The sequence below is a fragment of the Ursus americanus genome, chromosome 11 (assembly GCF_024610735.1).
Source record: "Ursus americanus isolate L20-20 chromosome 11, mUrsAme1.1.p, whole genome shotgun sequence".
NCBI lineage: Eukaryota > Metazoa > Chordata > Mammalia > Carnivora > Ursidae > Ursus > Ursus americanus.
In genome coordinates, this window is record NC_142137.1 from 47,670,169 (window position 1) to 47,692,553 (window position 22,385).

The window sequence follows — 22,385 nt, forward strand, 5'->3', positions numbered from 1 at the left end:
GTCTTAGGTATGTTACTGTTTGAAAGTCAGTTTCTCCAAGCCTTGGCTTCTTCATGTGTGAGACGGGAATAATAACATTTACTATACACAATTATTATTTGTGAAGAGGCTGGCATAGTTCATGGCACTCGGTAAGGACTCAGTTAATAAGAACAATTACTGCGCATTACATACAAATTCTGAATTGGCCTAATCTGGACACAACAGCTGGAGTTTACTTTTGATTGACAAAGGGAAGGGGTCTGTTAGAAAACAGTGCAAATGGTAGTGTAAGAAAACAATTCTCATCCACCTGGAAGATGAGCTCTTGTTACACAGATGTTACAAAGTCCGTATGTTGAACGTATGTATTAGTAAGGACCGCGTTGAAAGTAAAGGTCAATGTTGCTTTGATTTGCATATTGTTCTATTTATGAAAAGGACTTCTCCCTCATCTTTTACTTATGAAGTTATTTCAGTATTTGAAATAAAAATACAACGATGGTATTTTCTTGACACAGTTGGGGGTCAGAGGAATTAAAAGCACGCTTATCAGCCATTAGGTTCTTTGGCGAGGAGCCGCAAGTACAACTCTGGTCCAACTTGTCATAAGGATACTGGGGAGCACGACACATCAAACTGGTGCAAGTCTAGAGAAGCAGGTTTAGAGGTGGGACAGGAACCAGGACAGTTTCTTCCCTCCTTAACATCAGAATTGAAGAGAGAAAGGCCAGTTGACCAGGCTTACATCCTAAAAGGCCTTTCCTTCGGATCCTGCCCACAGGAAGATTCTGGCCAAAGGCTACTTCTGGAACTACCCACAATGGGGGAGAGGCAAATCCCCCCAAAGGAAAGAGAGACGCTGATAGGAGAAGAGAGGGATGCTGGGTAATCAACATCAACAAGGGTCCAACGCAGAGTGAGACAGACGTCTCCACATCCCAGCCCGCTGCTCGCTGCACAAACCGCCCCCCCCCCCGGATCTGTCAGAAGACGAGCCGACAGCATGGCTCTACGCGGCTGCTTTCAAGTCTACGTGCAGCCGTGCTTCCAAGTACCCGGCACAGGGCCTGTCACACAGACACTGCGTCCGCTCACTTCCCCTAAAGTATGCTGGCCTTTCTTATTTTAATTGTGCCTGTGTTTGGCTTTTCTCTATTAGTTTCATGTATATTTATTTGTTGCATGTTTCTTACGTGCATATTTGTATTCTATTTTAAGTGTGTGCTTCCAGAAAAAAGAGATCATACCTCACTTTCCACAGTGCCATTTGCTGAATAACGGATGATGATAATAACAGGGAGGCATTGCCCCAGTGATTAATTTTAAACATTGTTTTGAAATTTGTTTATACCTCCATAGGAGGGTATTTATAAACGTAGTCGATGTTCATAGTTATGATGAGCCATAGGCTTCCATTTTCTTTCCCATGGTCATGCTGAGGAACGCTGATGACACACAGACCACGTTGTCCATACCAGGCTTTTGATGACAAAATGACTGGCACAGCCTTACCTTCCTAAATAGTTTGCTGATTCACTCGTTCCATTTTTAAACATCAGCAGATTGGCGTTGGTGACATCTGCTAATTATCTGGTCTGACTCGTGGCGAGCGTGAGACTTCCACCTGCAGCAATCAGAAAGACAGGAGCAGTGTGAGGTGAGTACTACCCAGTCCGTGACCAATTTGTAGTAATGAGGAGCCTTGTCTAGTTTCCTGCGTTCCCCAGAGGTATCATTATTTATCATGTGTTGGAAACCTAGCTGCCAAAAGTTTAGCATAAACCTGATGAGACTGCATCTAACTTCATTCAGGAGGAAGGTGCCCTGTCTTCCTGTTAATAGCATAACAACTCTCCAACTGCAGTGGTCCATACAACGGCAGGTTTAAAGCCGCCTACATCTCTTTTACGGTCTCCTCTCAACTATCATTCCTGTTTAAAGCGATTCTGAGAGAGAGTGGAAAATGACCTTTCCCCCTTCCTGGTACCAGGTTTAGAGAAGTGTCCCCTCAAATGGCCTTTTTTCTCCTTTTTTTTTTTTTAAACCATCATCATGTGACTGTCATAGCTTCATTAAGACAGATTAGTAATGCTTCCTGGTTTAATTCAGAGTGAATTAAATCATACCTAATAAACTAAGTGGTGTTTGCATTTGTAATGCTCAGTGACAATGAGAGCCGTGGCCTCCGATTTAGGTAGCAGCCACATTTGCTAATCCCTCATTCAACACTTTGGGTCACAATGAGTGTAGGGTTTCCCCACAGTGCTTGCCATCTCCCAAGGCAAACACAGGGGAATGCTTTCTGCCCCCTGCTGCCCCTGGCCTGCTACTGTAGCAGATGACTCGGCACAGGGATCTTCCAGACAGGAACAGAGAAATGGGTGTATCTGCTAATGGCTCCTGAGAAAGCCACAGGTTTTGGGGGATTCACATACTGGGTTGGTGCTAAATATGAAAGAGTCAGGTAAATGAATGGGGAGGAAAACTCAGTCAGTAATAGTCAGCCCCGCTGGGGAAACCAGTGAAGACCCTGGGCTGTGGGTCTTGTTGCTTTCTTAGCTCATCACTGGGGAGCCCTCTGGGGCACCCCAGCCATGGCTCTTTCTCTTGACCACACCAGGTTCCTCCTCCCTCAGCACACTGACACCTGCTGCTCCCTCTGCCTAAGACAATCCCCAACCCCCTTCACGCATTAAACCCTACCTGTCTTCCAGAAATGAGCTGAAAGGTCACCTTGATAGGACAGACTAAGCCAGGACTCCAATCTTCTCTCACCACCTGGTTCTTCTCCTTCAAGGCTCTTATTATGACTGTAATTGAAAATTTAATCACAGAAATTGTGGCTTAATGAATGTGTCATCTGCTACAATGGTAGTCCCCCACCCCCGGAAGGCCTAATTTATGTTTGCATTTCCATTTTTTGTATACATGGCAGGTGCACAATACATTTTTCTTTTTAATGAATGAATGAATTCTGAATTGAAAACTCAGCATTCTTTAATAACCCTTCTGTTGGTTTTGCAGCTAAACCAGAACCAGGTTTATTATGGAGTGTGATCCCAAAGATACCCGGGGGGGGGGGGGGTGGCAGAGAAGGGAGGGAGGGGGATGGCCGAAACAGGTCAGCTTTCTCTTCACTCTTCTTCATCCAGGAGCAGCTGTAAGCTAATGTCATTAAATGCTAAAGCTTAAGCCTGCAGAAACTTCTCTCTTTCTACAAACTTCCCTAACTGTAGAAAGAGTAGGAGCTCTTCTCAAACCCCGCCTACTTTTTACTGTTTGCCAGTAATCCCGACCCACCCTCCAAGACTAACATTTGTTTACTGTGATACCTGCATTTAGGACAGAATGTTAGGTACTGAGTCAATGGCCACTGCTCTGTATGACCAGCAGCTCTGCTTCTCACTGACCATAAGACACTCTGTGGTTCTTTTCTCTGTGTCTTCTTCTGGAAATAAGCAATAACTGTGATTTTCCTTTTACAGATGGAGGAAATGAGCACAGGTGAATCTGGAACCTTTGACCGCGGTCACACAGAGCTCCGGTGGCAGGCAAGACCTCTTGAACAACAAAGGAGGGAAATCCCAGGCCTTCAGGCAGTTTCCAAGGCCTGCAACTGATCACAGATCCTGTGTTCCTTCCATTGGCTTAAAGTATAATAAATACAAGTTACAGCCTGACTACCTTCTGACATAATCCCATAATGGTCAGGAAGGGAAAGAAGAGAATGTCCAGATGTTGGCCTTTTTTTCTCTGTTTAGTGTGAGTTGAATGCAAACTTGAAAGTAGCTTTAAAAGTGGACTGGTGTGCTTTTCTTTTTGGTGAAACCCTGTATTAGAAAAATAGTGGGATACAGACCACACAGCAGTTACAGCAGGACATGGATGAAGACGCAGAAGGAGAGGAACAATGCATGGCTATTATTACTCCGTCTATCTGAAGCACAGCATGAGAGAGGGAAGACTTTTTAGAGGGAAAAGCCACACATACATGCATTGTTTTAACAAAACATTGGTTTCTTATTCATTTAATTTTCAGTAAACGTTTATTGAAAACTGGCCATACATCAAGCTCCGTGGATACAAGAAAAAAACAAATGGAAACTCCTGGTACTTCAGACTTTTCATTTCAGGACGGGGGCAGACAGGATGGGAGGAAAGACAATATTCAAGTAAATAAACAGGATCATTTCAAACACCAGTAAGTGTTATGATAATGATCCACCAGGGGTAATGTGATCAGAGTGAGTGGAGGCGGACGGTTTACTTTTGGTCTATGCTGTCCAACGGAGCAGTTACTAGTCTCATGGGGCTCCTGAGAATTCAGCTAGTCCAAATTAAAATGCCATGTAAGAGAGATGGCGATTTCAAAGACTTAGTATAAGGAAAAAAAATGTAAAATATCTCATTAATTTTTGTATACTAATTGTATGTTGAAAAGATATTTTAGATATATTGGATTAAAACAAAATATTACAATTAATTTCACTTTAAAAAATTTTATGTGGCCACTAGTATATTTAGTTATTGGGGCACCCGGATGGCTCAGTCGGTTAAGTGCCAGACTCTTGATTTCGGCTCAGGTCATGATCTCAGGGTCATGGGATCGAGCCCTGTATCAGCCTCTGTGTTGAGCATGGAGCCTGCTTAGGATTCTCCCTCTGCCTCTCCCCCTCCCCCCCCCACACTCTCTTGCTCTCTCTCAATAAATAAAATAATTTTTTTTAAAAGAATATTTACAGTTACAAGTATGGCTCACAACTGTCTCCCCTGGTATGTCTACCGGGCAACACCATGTTAGAAAGTGTGTGCAGAAAAGCTGCCTGAGGAAGTGATAACACACAGAGGGGGGGACTGGCCACGTGAAGTTCTGAGGGCAATGGGGTGCAGGCAAGGGGAACAGCGGTTGCAGAGAACCTGAGGTGGGGGCCAGCTTGGTGAATTAGAAATTTAGAAAGCCAGTGTGCCTACAAAGAGGCCAGGAGAGGGGAGACCACAAGCTTGCTCATATGGGGCCTGGGAGACCAGAATAAGAAGTTAAAATTTTATAGAAATACAAATTTTCTATAAATTATTGGAGCAGATTTGTTTCTTTACAATTTTCCAAGAACTGTTCCAAAATAGCGATATTCAGTATGAAACGCCGGCCAAAAAAAATGCAAAGAATCCCGCTGAGCTCAGAATATGTCCATGCTAATGGAGGTTTACATTGAGACATGCATTGATTAAATTATAGTGGTTACAACGTTTATACAGAGGTGCTTTGTTTTAATGAGGAAGAAGAGCACAGGTGGACAAAGAATGTACTCAAATAAATGAGACGAATATCTCAGTCCTATCTTTCTCTACTCATCCCAAGCTCAAAGTCGTGTGTGTGTGTGTGTGTGTGTGTGTGTGTGTGTGTGTGTGCGTGTGTGAAAGAGAGAGAGAGAGATAGTGGCAGGCAGGCAAACCCAAGCCTGCCCAGAAAGTATGGCGTGTCGGTTGTGAGATAAATACTGAAGTTTTTCCACACGAGTGTATTCACTGTATATATATATATATATTTTTTTTTTTAAATACTGGGCTACTCCCAGAAAAAGAAAAATAAACAATATATTCTAACCCTTACCTCCCTGGTGGGGAGTGGTTATTTAAAAAAAAAAAAAAAAAAGGTGACTCACTTCATGACCAAATATTTCTGATGTATTTTACAGTTTACATATTGAATTTATTGCCATAAAAGCCAAATGTTGAGTTTCACAAGTGAAGTGGAAACATTTTTGTTCCCAAATGTCAAATGGAAACTGACGTCCATAATTATCACGCAACTCTCACACGCACGATAAAAGGCACAGGAGAGCATGTCCGAACTAGGAATACATGGTCACCAAATTAAAAAGGAATGAGCCCAAGTGTTCAGATTATCCAGGGACAAGACTGGTGTCTAGTCAAAATCCACTGAACCCCGTCAGTCCCTGGGGCCGTGCTCATGAGAAGCAGAGCAGAGCTCTTGCACCTGGTCATGGAAACCAGTGCGTGGGTGAGACAGCTGTCTTATAAGCCACATGTGGGCCCAGCTGCGTCAGCAAGGTGTGGCCCTCTTATTTTAGACTTCTTAATCTCTGACACTGTGTATGGATCCGGTCACAGTGCTTCTCCCCAGTCTACTACTGACTACTGAGATTTTTCCCTCATAGATGTGTAGACCTAGAACTTCGTTTTAGCCTTGTTGATGGTCCAATAAGCGAAAACTTCTGAATGGTGATGGATTAAATGGGCTCTAAGAGCATCACTGACTTACCTCTCTCAAAATAAAAGCCTCTATTTAAACAAAACTGAAAAGATTTGTTATGGTATAAATCAGGGCTCGGCACATTGTAGGTACTTGATAAATGTATGTTGAATGTTAGAATGCATGAATGTTAATTAAGATTTTGGGGAACCTTAATGTGAGACTAGTTAATACCACAGCAAGGAATGCCCAAATCCCATGTCGGCCTGGTCAGCTCCTTCCAGTGAGCTTCCTGGGAGACCTATGCATATAAGGAACAACGGCAAGTAGAAGTAAAAATATGTATCTAATATGAGTTGCAGACATTTCAGTGTCCCAATAGTGGACTGTCTGGCAGGCTGAACAGGAACCCTTGTTGCAGGCTCAAGTCTGCCGTGGGTCTAGTTACACCTCTCTGTCCCAGCCTTCCCACAGGCTGGCTGCAGGACATGAAAAAAAAATGATTTTCCAGCCCTCAGAAAGTTCATTCTGCAATAAGACAGAGAGAAAGTAAGATGGCTAGGTCTGCACTTTTGAGGCAGTGACCCTGTCAGACAATTGAACAGCCTGGTCCATGTCCTTGAACTCAACGGATTTGCAACTCCTCCTTCCTGGGACCTGTGGGTTCTAAAGATAGCAGTGACCTTGGTAGAAGGAAGACTAAAATGGAAATCAAAGATCAGTAGCCATAATGCATAACTGACAATTCTGTGAACAAAGGGCAATACAACTCCGAAAAATGCGGATGCATGCAGTAATTACTATAACTAAGCACAAACCCTACAGAGCAAGTTTTATGAAACTCATTTAAAATTTCATCAAATTGAGGTTCGTGCTAATGAAGCCACCTGCCGGGAGCATGTGGCAGCCTAGTGGAGGAACAGGTATTTGAGCCCAGGTCTGTGCTTCTCTGCCATGCTGCACAGGGACACGTTTCTGTGACTTGAAGTAAGAGCAGAACCCTTTCGCCAACATTAATATTGTGAAAGCATTCATAAAATTTCCCAAATAAATTGTTTGTTATGTTACGTGTTAGTCATTATTGTTATTGATATAAATTGCATTAATTATATGTATGAAGCCATGAATAATTAACAATAGAAATATAGTAAGGAGCAAGCATTTATAATGCAAGAATTCCTCCAGGCCCAAAGCAAAAAACAAGGAACTGTTTGGCTTTTGTCTCCTTTCTCGGCACGCCAACCCTGAACTTTCTCTGCAGGTACCTTCACCGTGCTCTTAATACGCATGTATAAAATCTAGTTTATTAACTTCCTTCCCAAACTGGCTCATCTGCAGGAGGTCTGAAGGGAAGTCACTTCCAGGTTTGTTTAAATCTGTGGCTCGATAGCAACATCAAGAAAGACATCAGGTCACTTGAACATCTGCTTTGTCCACAGACTTGCCCCTTTTATCACAGCAAAGGGATGGCATGGCAGCTCCAAGTGTCCCAGGGAGACAGCTTTCAGAGGAAGAAGAGATTCTCTTTCTGTGTTTCCCTTCTTCAAAGAAAGAAAGCATTTCCCAGCAGGCCCCTAGAGGACTTTCTTCGCATCTTCTCGGCTAGGAATGGACTGTAGGGACTCATCCAAGAGCAGGTTCATTCTCTGGTCGGGGCCTGGGCCTCCTGATGAGCATGGTGGGAGGGGGCGGAAGTGGAAGTGGAAGCAAACCAGGACTCAGGCTGGAAGGATTGATGGCCCGATGGTGGACTGGTGGCCAGCCCTGTGTGCTGCCCCTCCCGCCTGAGTATCATTGTAGGCCTGTGCCTTAGGTCCTAGAGTCTTTTCGTGATTGCCCATTCTACAGACCCTTTCCAGATCAATCTTCCTAAAACACCATCTTGGTGACTGTCACAGAACTCAGTACCAACTTGTCCATCTAGCCTCCGGGGCTCTTTACAATTCACTCCAAACTTCCCTAGTCCTAGGTCACATTCCCATGCAAGCCTTTCTGCTCAGGGTGACTTCTCTTTACCTCCCCTGCGCCGTGTCTCATGTATTGCCCCCATCCTGTCACCAAAGTCTACTCCCGAAAACAAAGATCTAAACTTTACTGTTTCACTTAAAACACTTTCTGATAGGATGAAGTTTGAATTCCATAGCACGGCATACACAGCCTTTCACAAATTAGTCACTGCGAGTCTTTCCATACAGTTCCTCTATCAATCCCCATTTCCATCCTCACTTCCCTCCCCCACACTCCAACTGCATGGAAGGTTCTCACCCTTCCCAAACATACTGCTTTCATGCCTTCACATCTTGTCATATGTTGTGCTCGCTGCCTGGAATATATTTCTCATCTTTTTCCATCTGGTAAAATTCCACTCATCGTTCAAAGCCCAGATCAAAGTTCATTTCCTCCATAAACGCTTTCTCAATTCCCCAGGCAGAAGTAATACCTCCGCCCCCACCCTGCCCCCGTTGCTTCCAGAGTTCTAGGACACCAGTTAATACATTGTATAGTAACAATCAGTTTGCATCCATGACTTCCACCAAAGTGATTTTCTCTAACAAACTACTATTACTATTAATCTATTAATCTCTGTGCCCTTGGCCGCTGCTATAGAGCATATTCTCAGTAGAAGTTTGAGGGTGACCGATCTAGAACACCCACTCTGTCCCAGTTCTTATTCTTCAGTGCCCATTTCATTTTTTTTAAAAGATTTTATTTATTCATTTGAGAGAGAGAGACAGAGAGTGCACAAACAGTGGGAAAGGCAGAGGGGGAGGGATCAGCAAACTCCCCGGTGAGCTGGGAGCCCCACATGGGGCTCGATCCCAGGACCTGGAGACCATGACCCAAGCCTAAGGCAGATGCTTACCCATCTGAGCCACCCAGGTGCCCCACAGTGCCCATTTCAAATGCCATCTCTTCCAGAACTTGTCATTCCCCTATTGATAAGAAGCTTTCCTCATTCAAATCCTAGCAACTTTGACTTGTACAATTAAGGCTCTCAATCATATCCTGTCTTGTCTTATAATTGCCCTACTCTCCTGTCTGCCCCACTAGCCTGGGGGCTCCCTCAGTAAGGCCTGTGTTTCACTATTCTGTGGCTCCGCCCCCCTGCACCCAGGGGTAGAAGCACCACTCAGAGTGGTACAAATTCACAGGATGATTTGTTAGGACGTGTGCAGATCTAGTCAGGAGAGAACAGTTGTTTCTCTTTTGTCAGCTTTAGGGTCAGTATTGCTTGGGGATCCTTAGTTTTAAAGAATGTGTTTGAGAAGCCGAATGTGTCTCAAGCATTTCAGGTGTATGTATTTTGTGATAGGCTCCGGGGGTTCTATAAGAATCTTTTTATTTTAATATTTTCATCTAGACAAAAATATGACAAATAACAGACGAAAAAGTAATTCTTTAAAATATACAAAAAGCCTTGGTGTTTATGATTATTTTTTACCAAGTTCTATCACAAGATTCCTTGCTCTCGATGGCACTGTGTTTGTAATTCTGTTGATGTCAAGAGACCAATTGTCAGGAATCTTCATCAAGTTTAGAGGTAGATAGAATCGACCAGTGAATGTTTATTTCAAGGAGGTTAAAAGACTTTATCTCCATTAAAAACCACCATTAGACTTACATGACTCAAGACTGGATGCATTTTATTAATACGTGGCATTTGTAATCACCAGTGATTATTTTACATCAAATAACCAATTGATTTGGTTGATTCAGTGAAAAAAGTCAAGCTTGAGAAACTCTCAAACCTAGCATTTCCCAAAACCAATGTCTTCTAAGTTTCTATGGTTCACATACCAGATGCCCAACATGTATCATACCTGTGTACTGCCTACATTGTAGTAAACTTAGTCATTCTGGGAGTAAGACAATAATAAATCAAATACCAACATCATTTGTCATAAATAAGAGGCAATTATTTTTTTAAAAAACAATAAAACATAACAATGTGATTGTAATTCTAGCTGGAATATAGGAAAACCTCAGTGCCCAAGGTGTGATTTATTAAAAAAGGGAAATTATGGGGCGCCTGGGTGGCGCAGTCATTAAGCGTCTGCCTTCGGCTCAGGGCACGATCCCGGCGTTATGGGATCGAGCCCCACATCAAGCTCCTCCGCTATGAGCCTGCTTCTTCCTCTCCCACTCCCCCTGCTTGTGTTCCCTCTCTCACTGGCTGTCTCTCTCTCTGTCATATAAATAAATAAAATCTTTCAAAAAAAAAAAAAGGGAAATTAACAAAAGTTAAAGAGTTGAAAAAAAAATGTTAGCAGTAAGAAAAAGAACTGAAAGGAATTTGAGAAGAACATAGCTTTCTCTCTATGTAATTAATTTCATATTAATCCTTGTTACTATGGTCCTCTGAAAGTCAGTCCATGCCATGAGGGGCACCAGCCTGCACCTGGGAAATACAACCATAACCAAAACTGGTGGATTAAAAACAAACTGATGGATTGAAATGAAGTATTTTACATCAGTATTCTCATTTATAAACATGTGTTTTGCATTAGGACAATGTGTCTTGCTAAAGACAATGATTCACCATTTTTGAAGGATTTATAATATTTGACTAAGTAACTAAAATAGGAGTTAAAATATGAAGTCGATTTTATGAGAAAACAAGTTACACTTAAATAAGACTTTTGAAGAAAGAACAATGAAAAAATGTAGGTGGATTTAGAAGGTTTCCTCATTTCAATTGACACCTTAAGAGCATTTCACTCATTATTGGGTACTCAATGGATCACCAAGTAGAATGCTCACTTCTGAAAGATAAGTACGAAAAAATTAAATAATGTTTTTTATCTCCTTTATTGCCTACAGAACCTAAAAAAAAATTAGAGACTTACTTGAAGATATCTCCTGGGAGTGTACGTTCATACATCAGCCTTCATTTTAGTCATTCTGAGATTTTTCAAGTTCGAAAATTCACCTCCAAAGAAAGTTCTTTGTTTAGAGGATAATCAGAGCCACAGCAATTCAGCTATGGAATTCTGAGAACAGAGATACTGTCCGAGATTTTGCTCAGCACCCAAGTGGGCTGGAAGAAGGCAGCACTGGGCACTCAGGCCCACGTGGTCAGAACCTCACAGCTGGGGAAGCTGGCGTGGCAGAGCATGGTTTACTGGTAGAGATAGACAGTAAGGTCAGCTCTCAACTACTGCTCACTTAAGTCACAGAATGACTCAGGCAGTCAGGACTTCAGCTCCTAGTAAGGGAATTAAGAATAGCAGAAGTTCTTTCTTTCTTCCTTCAACCAAAGTACACTTTCTTTTGATAGGCAACTTTGAACTCACTCACTCCCTGGGCTACAGGATAGTAGATGACTTTTAAGTACCCGACCCATTTTGGTACTTTGTACTCAGTTAAGGATTCATTAGGATGGCTCAGCCATAGAAGGATGAAGAAGTGAAAAGAGTCCATCTATGTGGGTTAAGTTTTTAGGGCAGAGATATAGCTGTAGGCAATAGGATAAGACTAGATGGTGTCCTAAAGGTTGGATATTGGCAAGAGGGGAAGGCATAGGCAGCCAGCAGACAACAGCAGGACCAGTGAAATTTCAGTTATCATAGCAGGTGGGTGTAGCAACACAGAAGAAAGTCTAAGCTCTCACAGGCCAAGTGGGCAGGTGGGTAGGTCAGAGAGGACTGTAGGCAGGGAGCAAGGCTAAAGCTACAGGGTTGAGATTCTGGGGCAGAAGTTGAGCACGCTGAGAAGTGACCTGTGTGTGGCTAGGAAGAGCGTAAGGCTGGGAAGGAGTGAGTGCTGGGTAGGGTATCAAAACACAGTCATGGGCAGAAGAAAACAAGACAGGGGCCCCCAGAGAGGTACAAGACGGGAGTCTGGTCATCAAAAAAAAAAAAAAAGGAAAAGGAAAAAATCCATTTATTAGAACTGAGACAGGGCTAGCAATTAGGGGGATTCAGAAAATAGAAAGAAGTGGAAAAATAAAATTATTCCCTAAATGATCTGAATTTCTAAGGCTCCTTTTTTTTCCTTCTTTTTTTATATTTGGTCTCTCTTTTTCGTGTTAAAGGTTTTCTGGAACACTTGATGTTCCTTGGCCACTGATGAACATTTAAGAACAGGGCAGTGAAGAGCTCTACATGGGCAAGCACATCGCTTATCAATCGATAAGCCTCACAGAACAATATAGAACATATTTGGGTGAGACCCCCAAACATCAGGATGTGGCAATCTCTTCTCAAGTGACATTCAGTTTCTTCAAGGAGGAGTCCTCTGTTTTCTGCCTGAGAAGTAAATATCTGGAAGATAACTATAGAGCAGAAAGGGAGGCTTCTATTATTTAACACGCAGACTCTTTCAGTGCCTCTATGGTCAGCCCATGTCTCATCCGTTGTCTTGGCACCATGTCTGAAACCACCCACATTCAATGCTACCTAAGAATTAACCCCATTTCTCACCTTAATCACAGGCTACCTGTAGTAGAGAAAAAAATCTAAGGGTCCAGTCATTTCAACAGCTTGACTTCCACCAATTTCTATGTTTTAAATTCCCACCCCCAGCAGAACCTGGTGTGTCTAGTTCCAGGTCTTTTAGGGATCTTGTGATGAGGATTAGCTCACATTTCATCAGTACTTTACATTGAAGGCCCTATGACTTACAGCTTCCTCCTCTCTTTTGAGTCACTTACCACTTTGTCCTCTTTCAATCTCACAGAAAGGTTGAGATCTTTAATCTCCTAATTTTTCTTCTGTTCTCTTTGCAGTTTTTTCTTTACTGGAATATTATTTTGTGCTGAGAAAGATTCATCTTTAAGATTTGATTTGTTTGTTTGTTTGTTTGTTTGTTTGTTTGTTTGAAAGAGAGAGCGAGCAAGAGGGGAAGAGCAGAGGGATAGAGAGAAGCAGACTCCATGCTGAGTGCAGAGCCTGACATGGGGCTCACCCCAGGACCTTGAGATCATGACCTCAGCTGAAATCAAGAGTTGGATGCTTAAATGACTGAGCCACCCAGGCGCCCCGAGAGGGATTCATCTTTAATGAAACTTCCTTCTAGGAACTACGGACAACATGAAAAACTAGGGAGATTTGGTATTTAAAATTTCAAGGGTAGTCTTCATATATACTATAGAATTAAATGAGTGGATACATAGATAAAGTTATTGTAACAGGTCTTGATAGAAGGGAAGGAGGATGACTCAATTATTCTGATTATTCATGGAGAACAGGAAAGAGTACTCTAGAGCCTAGTTAGTGGTTGGTCTTTTAAACTCTCCATTGGGTAGGAATCAGGCTGGGCTTGCTAGGCAGAACTGACCCAGGTTTTCCTTAGAAGATTAACTTTATCTGAATTACCAACCCATCTCACCGCTCTTTGATACACTCCATTTCTTGCTTTTGGAATCATGTATTCTCTCCCCTCCAGAGCAATTTACCCATTCTCCGCTAATTACCTGTATTTATGGGGAACATTTCTCACAGGCACACAGCAGGATGAACTTGATACCTGACTTGTTGATGAATGATTCCCAAGTGTTGCTGGTGCCAGCGCCAGACTGGTTATATGTGAATAACTTGGGAAGTCTATTAAAAATAACAGATTTGTAGATCCCACCCCATTGCTAGAAGAATTTACTCAACAAGTGAAGCAAGTAGGACTTCATAAAAGTAATTCAGAGTTACTACTACAGAATAGTCATTGCACTGCTGTATTCATACTTAACTAGATCTGTCTATATGTGATTGTCTGTACCTCTATTGCTCACTTATAGATAATGACTATGCTAGGCATCCAGGGATGCAAAGATGAATACATAGTCTTAGCCTTTGAAGAATTATTATATATTAGATAATATAGACTAATAGAAATAATATTAAAGTCAATACGTAATTAGGAGGGTAAGGCGAATTACCTAAAATGTTGTAGGAACTTGGAAGAGTCAGAAATAACCTAGAGGATCAGGAAAGGTCTTGTGAGGAGGTAGTCACTAAGCTGGGCCTTAAAGAATACATGAGATTTGCATGGGCAGGAATGGAGAGCATTTGAGTAGGTTTTGCAGGCATTTTCTTGAAATAAAGTACTCAAACTAAAACTTGGGTTATCCTACATTTACTTCAATTTTTATATATTCTTGTTGATGAGTAAAAATAAGTATTCTAAGTTAAATATCTCAGTTTGTTGATAAAGGCACACCAAAACATTTTCAATAGCCTTAATTAATATCAATAATTATTATCACATGTTTATTAAGTATTCATTGTGTATTGAAATCTGTTAACAGATACTGGACAAAATACAACAATAGCATAAAATTGCCTACCTTGGACAAGCTGGGAAATTATGAGACGTGGAAACATTAACTTTAAAAATACCCAAGAGCACCTGGGTGGCATAGTCAATTAAGAGTCTGACTCTTGATTTTGGCTCAGGTCATGATCTCAGGGTCCTGAGATCAAGCCCTGAGTCGGGCTCTGCACTGAGAGTACAGCCTGCTTAAGATTCTCTTCTCTTCCTCTGCCCTTACCCCGACTCGCAGTCTCTCTCTCTCAAAAACAAAACAAAATAGAACAAAAAACAGTATTTCTCAATAAGTATGTTGATAATGTCCCATATTTTTTAACTTGATTTATCTCTCTTCTAAATAATCTAAATAATATTTAGTCTAAATTTTCTTATAGATCACTTTTTGGGTAAAGATGAAAACTTTTTTCAGCTTCTCTTTTCCCATCATCAATCAGCAATGCCGCCTCCAGTAATAATGTAAACATTTTATATTCTCCTTTCCCTATTCTGTCTATTGTTAAAAATAACTTTAAAACTTTCTCTTTCTTCTCAAATGTTTTATTTCGTTTCCTGCATGGCTTTTCCAACTTAATGTCAATACGCCTTTGCTATTTCTTGGTGATCTTCACTTTCTATATTAGTTTCAAGAACAATATGCCCTTTATATTAGACTCAAGCTCTTCTTTCAGTTAAAGGACAAAATTAGGTTGGAATTTTTCCAGAACTTTTTCAAAGAAAAATCCTAATGATACTAGTGTGATATACTCTGTATATCATCATTAAGATGATTAAAACTGTTATAACACAGCTATTTGTGCTCTGTGTTATAACAGAGATGGAAATTATTGCTGTGCTGTGGGGAGTCTAACAGCGAGGAGGATGAACCTGTAAAGAACATAAATTGTGAGCAACAAACGCATAAAGAAACGGATAATGTAGTTATTATAGAAGTTAGACTTCAGGCATTAATGAAGAGGAACTATTGCAGGAGATACTTAGTTTCAGAAACCATGTACATAGAAGAAAGTGGCATCATTATGGGATATACATGATTATCTTCTTTCTTTTCATCTCCACTTCAACTACAACATCTCCATCTCTCCATTCTACCCTCTCTTTTCTTCTCCTTCCTTGCACACTCCTCTTTTCCTCTCCCCCAGTCTCTTCTCCACTCAGTGAGAGCAGTTCCTAGCCTTTTTTGGTCCTAAAAAGAGCATTTTTTCTTTTCTCAAATTGGTCCTTGCCCGGTGACACAAAGAAGGAAGAGCCTCACCCACTGCGAAACGCTACTCCAGTCAGCCCCGGGTCTTAGCCGGCTGGGATCGCTGCCTGTGGAAAGCGCCACTGATTCCTCACAGAAAGGATGGAAGATTGGCATCATGGTGCAGGACAAAGAAAACTGGGAGTCAGAAACAGGAGTCTGTCATTACCTATCTGTGTGGCCTTAGACCAAGCTGGGCCTGAACACTCTTACCTGTAAAATGTGGAGGTCCGTGGCAGGCTAAATGTTGCCCCTCCAACTGTCCACACCCTAATCTCTGAAACAGATGATTGTTACCTTATATGGCAAAAGGGACTTTACAGACGTGATCATGTTAACGAACTCCGAGATGGGGAGATTATCTTGCATGATCTTGGCGCACCCAAGGTAATCCCAATTATCTTTATAAAAAGGACCCAAGAGTCAGTCAGAGGCGGTGGCCAGGTGACAAAGGAAGCACATGCTGGAGTAAGGTCATTTGATGACAGAGGAAGTGTCCATAAGCCCATGAACAGAGGCACCCACTAGAAGCTGGAGAAGGCAAGGAAATGGGTCTCCTCTCACATCCCCAGATGGAACAAACCCTATGGCACCTTGACGTTAGCCCAGTGAAACTGATTTCAGATTTCCAACCCACAGACCTACAAGAGAATACATGTGTGTTGTTTTAAGCCACTAAATTTGTGACAATTTGTTACAACAGCAAGAAGAAACGAATATGAGGTTGTACTAGGTGACTTCTGTGCCTGCTTCTCACTCTAATCGCCACTTCACAGCTATGACCTGCTGCTCAATGGCCCAGACTGTGCAATACATGGGGCCCTTAATGGATCTTGTTGAAAGAACACTGTTTGACAAGACTGCTTGCTCATCAAACGTCACTTGTTCTAAAGGGCAAGTCAACTGGAGAGTCTCTGCAGGTTCATTTGAGGTTCTGCTCCAAAAAGAATTTGTAGCCAGAGAAGAGCCTTAATCTTCCTCCATAATCTGACCCCGAATTTCCATTCTGACTTCCTCTCCCACTACCCCCTGCCCTCTAGCCCCATCAGTCTCCTCATCACTTCCCAAACAGGTCCACCTGTGTCCCCATTTCTTTGTCAATGTCAACATGAAATGTTCTCTCTCCAACTCCGCCCAAAGCTCCAACCAAGTGCAAAGTCGTCTCGAAATCTCTGCCTGACCACCCAGGTCACATGTAATCTTTTTCTTCCTCTGTCATCCCCAGGCACATTATCTGTCCTGCTTCTTTACAAGCTCTTAAAACCATCTTCTATGTAGTGCTTACACGGCTCTCTCCTCCCCTAGACAGAGGAAACATTGAGGGCAGTGGCCATGGCTTACTCATTTTGGTGTTTCCTGAGTGCCAAGACCAATGCTTGCACACATGATTGATGTTTCTTGAATCAAAGTCGCAGAGGACTAAAGCCAACGAACCAATTATCTCTTCTTCTCATTAACGTATATTCCTGTACAAACTTCTTCCATGGGAAAAGTTGCAAAGGGACATATCCTTACAAGCGCTCCCCGTCCTCTTCCCTTATCTCCCACAGTGTTTTACTTTAGTGTGAACTTCCTAGGATTACCCCTCCTCCGACATACCCTAGACAAGTAGGAAAAAATTAAACAAATTTTACTTGCACAATTTTTTCCGGTAAAAAGATCAAAAGTGAACTTCGAGAGCCAGTGAGAGAGTAAAGAGGTTTGTTAAAACACCATAGGCTGCAATTTTTATTATCCCTTCTGATTTACCCTCACCCCATAATTCTTTCTATTCCTTGAAATTCAGGATTAGGTGTATTTTAAGAACTTAAAAACTATTTAAAAGTGTCAGGAGTCATCACTGATAACACATCTCTACCCCTCTGTCCAAACCAAATCCTAATTAAGTGAAGCTTCTCAGGGCCTAACAGTCAAGGCGATTTATCCTGCCTGCTTAATACTAAACTGTATCCCAGTATGGACTGAATGACAGAGAATCGGGAGGTAAAATTAGTTCACACCAGAAACACAGTCTGGTGGTAGGATGCCTGTCACTTTACTCATTTCCTTAATCATAGTTGGTGCTTTTGCCAAACCGTTCATTTGGATAACCAAGGGAGCTTAACTCTTAAATCCTCAGTACACCAAAAAAGGAGATAAGCAGGTAGGACCGAAGTGGCTACTACTGTTATTTTTCAGGCAGGTAAATAGACTCAAAGGTCAAATTCTCATAGTTTGTCTGTGAAAGAACCACAAAGAGAATGAAGCTAACAGATGCCCAATCTTGTTTTATCACCACTTGCCCAATGTGACATATTCAACCGAAAACCCCTGACTTGTTTGAACAGAGGTACATGAACGAACGCATATTGGATTCAATCGGCAGTTGCTCCTGGAGGAGATCCTGCCTAACAGCTGTTTAGATTTAGCAGGGCCATAAATAATGTTATCCTTGTAAACAGCAAACGGATATTAGTTCTCTAAAGAAGAAAGATCCGCTAATTCCCCTAACAGTAAAAGAGTATCTATGATGCGCTGCTCTCTACAAGTAAATAAACAAACCTCTCACACTAAACCCAAGCCGCCCACACACTAACATCTTCTTTCATTGTTGGTCCCTAGGGACACAGTGGGTGTTCTATAGTGCTTTCCAGCCGATTCTCTTCTCCAGGACACAGGTCAGGACAGCACAACCTCAAGGCTAAGATTTGGGACTAACGCTCATGCTGCTTCTCCCTATTCCCATTAAAAGAACTGCAATCTGAATATTCTTTGGAAAAGGCCTAAGGGAAGAGGCTTTTGTTCCAAAAAAGAACAGATAGCTAAAGCAGGACAGAAGAAAGAGTGCCGAGCTCAGAAAATCTGGCCAATTCAGTGCATTCCCCATGAAATCCGCTCTATCTGTTGCATGCCAAGAAAAAAAAATGTAGTAAGTTGTATATATCAATTTCCAATAAAGATATACGGATTCTGGATTAGTGAGTTTTCCACTGCTCTTCAGTACCTTAAAAGGTAAATTTCAAACAAGTGTCTGATCTGTATATTTTGAGGACAGAAAGACCCAGAGCAGGGACAGAAGACTTCCAGGCTAGAAATGGTTCTTGGCAGAATTCCATCTGGCCATCGACTGATTTTCTAAAATTAAGTGTTCTTGCTTCTATCCCTAATTATTTGGATGAATCAAATTTGGGGGAAAACAAGCATGTCATCTCAGACTTCATAATACCGGGAGTAGTCAGACATGTAATTTACAACAGGAAGTACATCTCTTAAACTTTCATAAAAAGAGCAAACTTCAGTCAGGCCAACATAAGTTCAAATTTTGATTATGTCTCTTGTTCTATGTGCCCTAGGGGAAGGAACTTCAACTCTTTGAGCCCTGCTCTCCTCAACCATGAAATGGGAACAATAGTTCTTTGTAATGCTAAGTAAGATGAAATATCAAGTCCACAGTCTGTAGACACTCTAAAAGTTGCATCTATTATTATGAGTCATAAGGAAAAGCAGCATTAATTTATACAACGGATTTATAAGATATCCTTTAGAATATCTGAAACTCCTTGAGCTTAGATTCTGTTATACTGCTTTGCGTACGCCTTACAGAAGCTGTCAGACCTCCTATTCAGTCGGCACGAAATAAATATTTGTGACTTTGACTGACTGATACACTTTGTTCAAAACAAGTCATGCCAGCCTTCCCCTACAGCTTCCTTTTCCCGTGCTTTATTTATTAATCTCATTGATAGCTTTTGAACTGGTCCGCCGCTAAATGGCAGACAGCGAATCAACAACAACAAAAACCTTCCGCCCACAGAACAACAAATGAGCCTCATCAAAATATTAAAGAAGAAAGTAAAGCAGGCCAAGCCCTGTCAGGAAGGTTGGTCATGCTGTCTGAGACACTTTGTTAAGAAGGAAGGTAACAGGAGGAAGACACAGTGAATGGCTACGTCTGCAAAGGGCGGTGGTGGACGAGGTAGGATAATTCCAAGCTCCACTCTGAGGAAGTCATAATTATTTAGTGGCAGAGCCAGGACCAGAACCAAGGTCTAGATCTGTACAGCTACAGCTGAGATACCAGTCACCTTCCACGGTGTGCTGAGCTTCTCCCATGCTGCCTCCAACTGGGAGTGTTGGCCAAATCAATATTGGCTTATCTGTTAACGCAGACGATTGGACTAGATGAACCCCCAGCTCCTTTCCACTATTAACAGGCCATGCTCATTTGCTTCTCTTACTATTCAGCTCCCCAGATTACAAGGCTTGACGTTTTTGACAGTGCTCTAGAGCTTACCAAAAGCTTTTGCAGGTGCCATTCTATTTGACCTTCAGAACTACTTTGTAAGTAATGCATTCCTTCCCCATTTTACAGATGAGGGAACCAAATTTCTGAGAGGTCAAGCAAGTCGGCCAATCGCATAAGAATTGCTAGTGATGGAATTGTGAAAACACTCGGGCCTCGCGAGAAGCTTCCCGAAGAGTTTAGTATTAAAAGTACCAGTACATAATATAGAAGAAAAAGTGCTGGCAAGGAAGGCGGGGGTGGGGAGAAAATACAGTACAGTTTGAAATAAAAGGCTAAAGGCCAGAAGCTTTTGTGCAAATTGCCAAGCGCAGGCAAAGGCTTTTTTAAAAACAAAAGAGATGGGCCCATTGTTTGGCAGATGGTGTAAAACTAACAGACAAGAAATGGCGAAATGTCTCTCCTATTTCGTTTTTGCCTTAGAGAGTATTTTCAAACTAGAAAGTGAAGAACAAACAGAGCAAGGATCTGGAACCAAAATAGTGGAGGAAATAATGAATGCATTTTAAAATCGGCCCTATTTATCCAAGATCAAGTTCCCAGGCTCAGATGAACTACCTCAAGCTTCTGAAAGGATTCACATTTTGATTGAAAGGCCAATTTTAGTAATTTCTGCATTTATAGAAAGCAAAGAAATGTTGGAAACCTAGAGACAGACAAATGTCCCAACTTTTTAAAAAGGCAGCTTCAAGGAATTACAGATGAATGATTTTCACATCAATCTTCAACAAAATTCTAGAAAGGTATTGATTAAACAGGTGGTATGTAGAACTTAGAAAACGATGTGCCAACCAAAGAGATCTCCCACGACCTGACCAAGAGCAAGTCATGGCCAACCAGTCTCATGGTAAAATTATTAGAGTATCAGTTTAGAAATGCTATAAATATGGCATCAATTTTTAAAGGAATTTGGCCACTTTTTCCATATATCTTCACAGAACCAGCTAAATTATAGTACAATTAGTTGGTTTGTAAGAAACTGGGTAATTCAAAGAGAACTATAAATACTGATTGATCAGATTTGCAGGTGACTCAAAACTGCAAAGACTAGCCTACATGTCAAGGGGCAGGCCAGATTTAACAAGATCTTGAAATGCTGAAACTACGGGCTTAAATGTTAGTAAGAATCGATGAAAAGATGCACCTAGGTTACGGAAAATAATCTGAAGGGGACCTGCTGGTTGCTTCGAGAAATTTCAAAAGGTCTTGCATGGTGAGAACCTCATGACCTTCAGTCCTAAATTCTTTGATTATATGAAACATAATTGCATACATATGTATAAAAGGGTACCAGTGCTGAGAGCTACAGTTTCCGCCTCCTACTGAGAATTGCCAAAATCAGATAGTGTACTTCCAAAACAGAGGATTAGGGAGCGAGCCAGCATGTGGATTTGATGGTGAAATGGAAGGAGGAAGCTTGTGAAAGTAGAATAGGTCTTTGTCACATGATGAGCCTTTTATGATCCTCTGTGGCCTTTAGAAAATATGGCGCATTCCTAGCAGAGAAAGAGGAAGATTTTTTTTTAATGAATGAATGAATGAACGAATCAACAGGTGAGGACCAAACACAGGTTTCCAGCCTTTTCCCCTTTCCCAAGATATGTTAGTAATTACCAGATCTCTTCCGGGAACCTAGATTTTACTCAGAAGTTTGGTGCCCTCATTTCTGGACTCTGTGAATGTTGCCCTTTGGCACTCTGGCCCTCAGAACCTTGACCCATTGTCTTTGTTTTTATTGCTACTTGTTCTGCTTTTGAGAAATTCAATGTAAATGAGAATTCCTAACTACAGTACTCAGTATCCTCCTAAGAATCTTTGCTGCTGGTACATACTCTCTGTTGACACATTTGTGGGAGGAAAGGGCAGCCAAGGGAGCAGTGATGCTGACTGCGGGAGGCTCAGGCAGGCTGGGTGGGAAGGAGGCTGTTGTGGGTTCTGCCATACACAGTAACGAAGCATGAGGGAGCCTGCAGGCCCCCCCAAGGAAAGTAAGTGCATGGATGAGAAATGTTTGGAATTCATAACCCTCCATTTACAAAGAGCAAATAATTTATTTTATCCCAATATATAGTGGCAACTGTATTTTTCCCCCAATAGGGAAATTTGACCAAAAGATCTGCAGGGAAAACGTAGTCCAGGAAACCCATATTTTTTGTAGATGAGATTTTGTCCTCTTGAAGGATGAAAACTGAAGAGTGTTTGCATAGTTTGCTTGCAAGACTTCTCTGTGGCTGTTTTCAGAGACCGGGAGCTGCAGACACGGATCCTGAGGACTGAGTGACAGCAAACTTCCAATTCTGGGTACACAGCCACAGAGATACCCACACTTATGCATACATACCAGGCATATTCTGCTTGGAACGATCTACAGCTTCGATTCACTTTTAAGTATCTTACAGTAA

At 41.8% G+C, this 22,385-nt stretch overlaps 1 protein-coding gene across 5 annotated transcripts in view; it reads right to left on the reverse strand.

Annotated features, from left to right (window-relative positions):
- Positions 1-22,385, reverse strand: part of LOC123803349 (uncharacterized) — a 70,098-nt gene that overhangs the window by 34,940 nt on the left and 12,773 nt on the right. For 3 of the 5 annotated variants that reach the window (XR_015726126.1, XR_015726124.1, XM_087865503.1), the window contains exons 1-3: positions 11,044-11,340; positions 2,686-2,792; positions 1,495-1,606 (exon numbers count right to left, since the gene is read on the reverse strand). The gene's annotated coding sequence lies outside the window, so the exon portion shown is untranslated. Of the gene's footprint in view, positions 1-1,494; positions 1,607-2,685; positions 2,793-11,043; positions 11,341-22,385 lie in introns of those variants that run through there. The other 2 variants (XR_015726125.1, XR_015726127.1) reach the window with 2 other exon arrangements.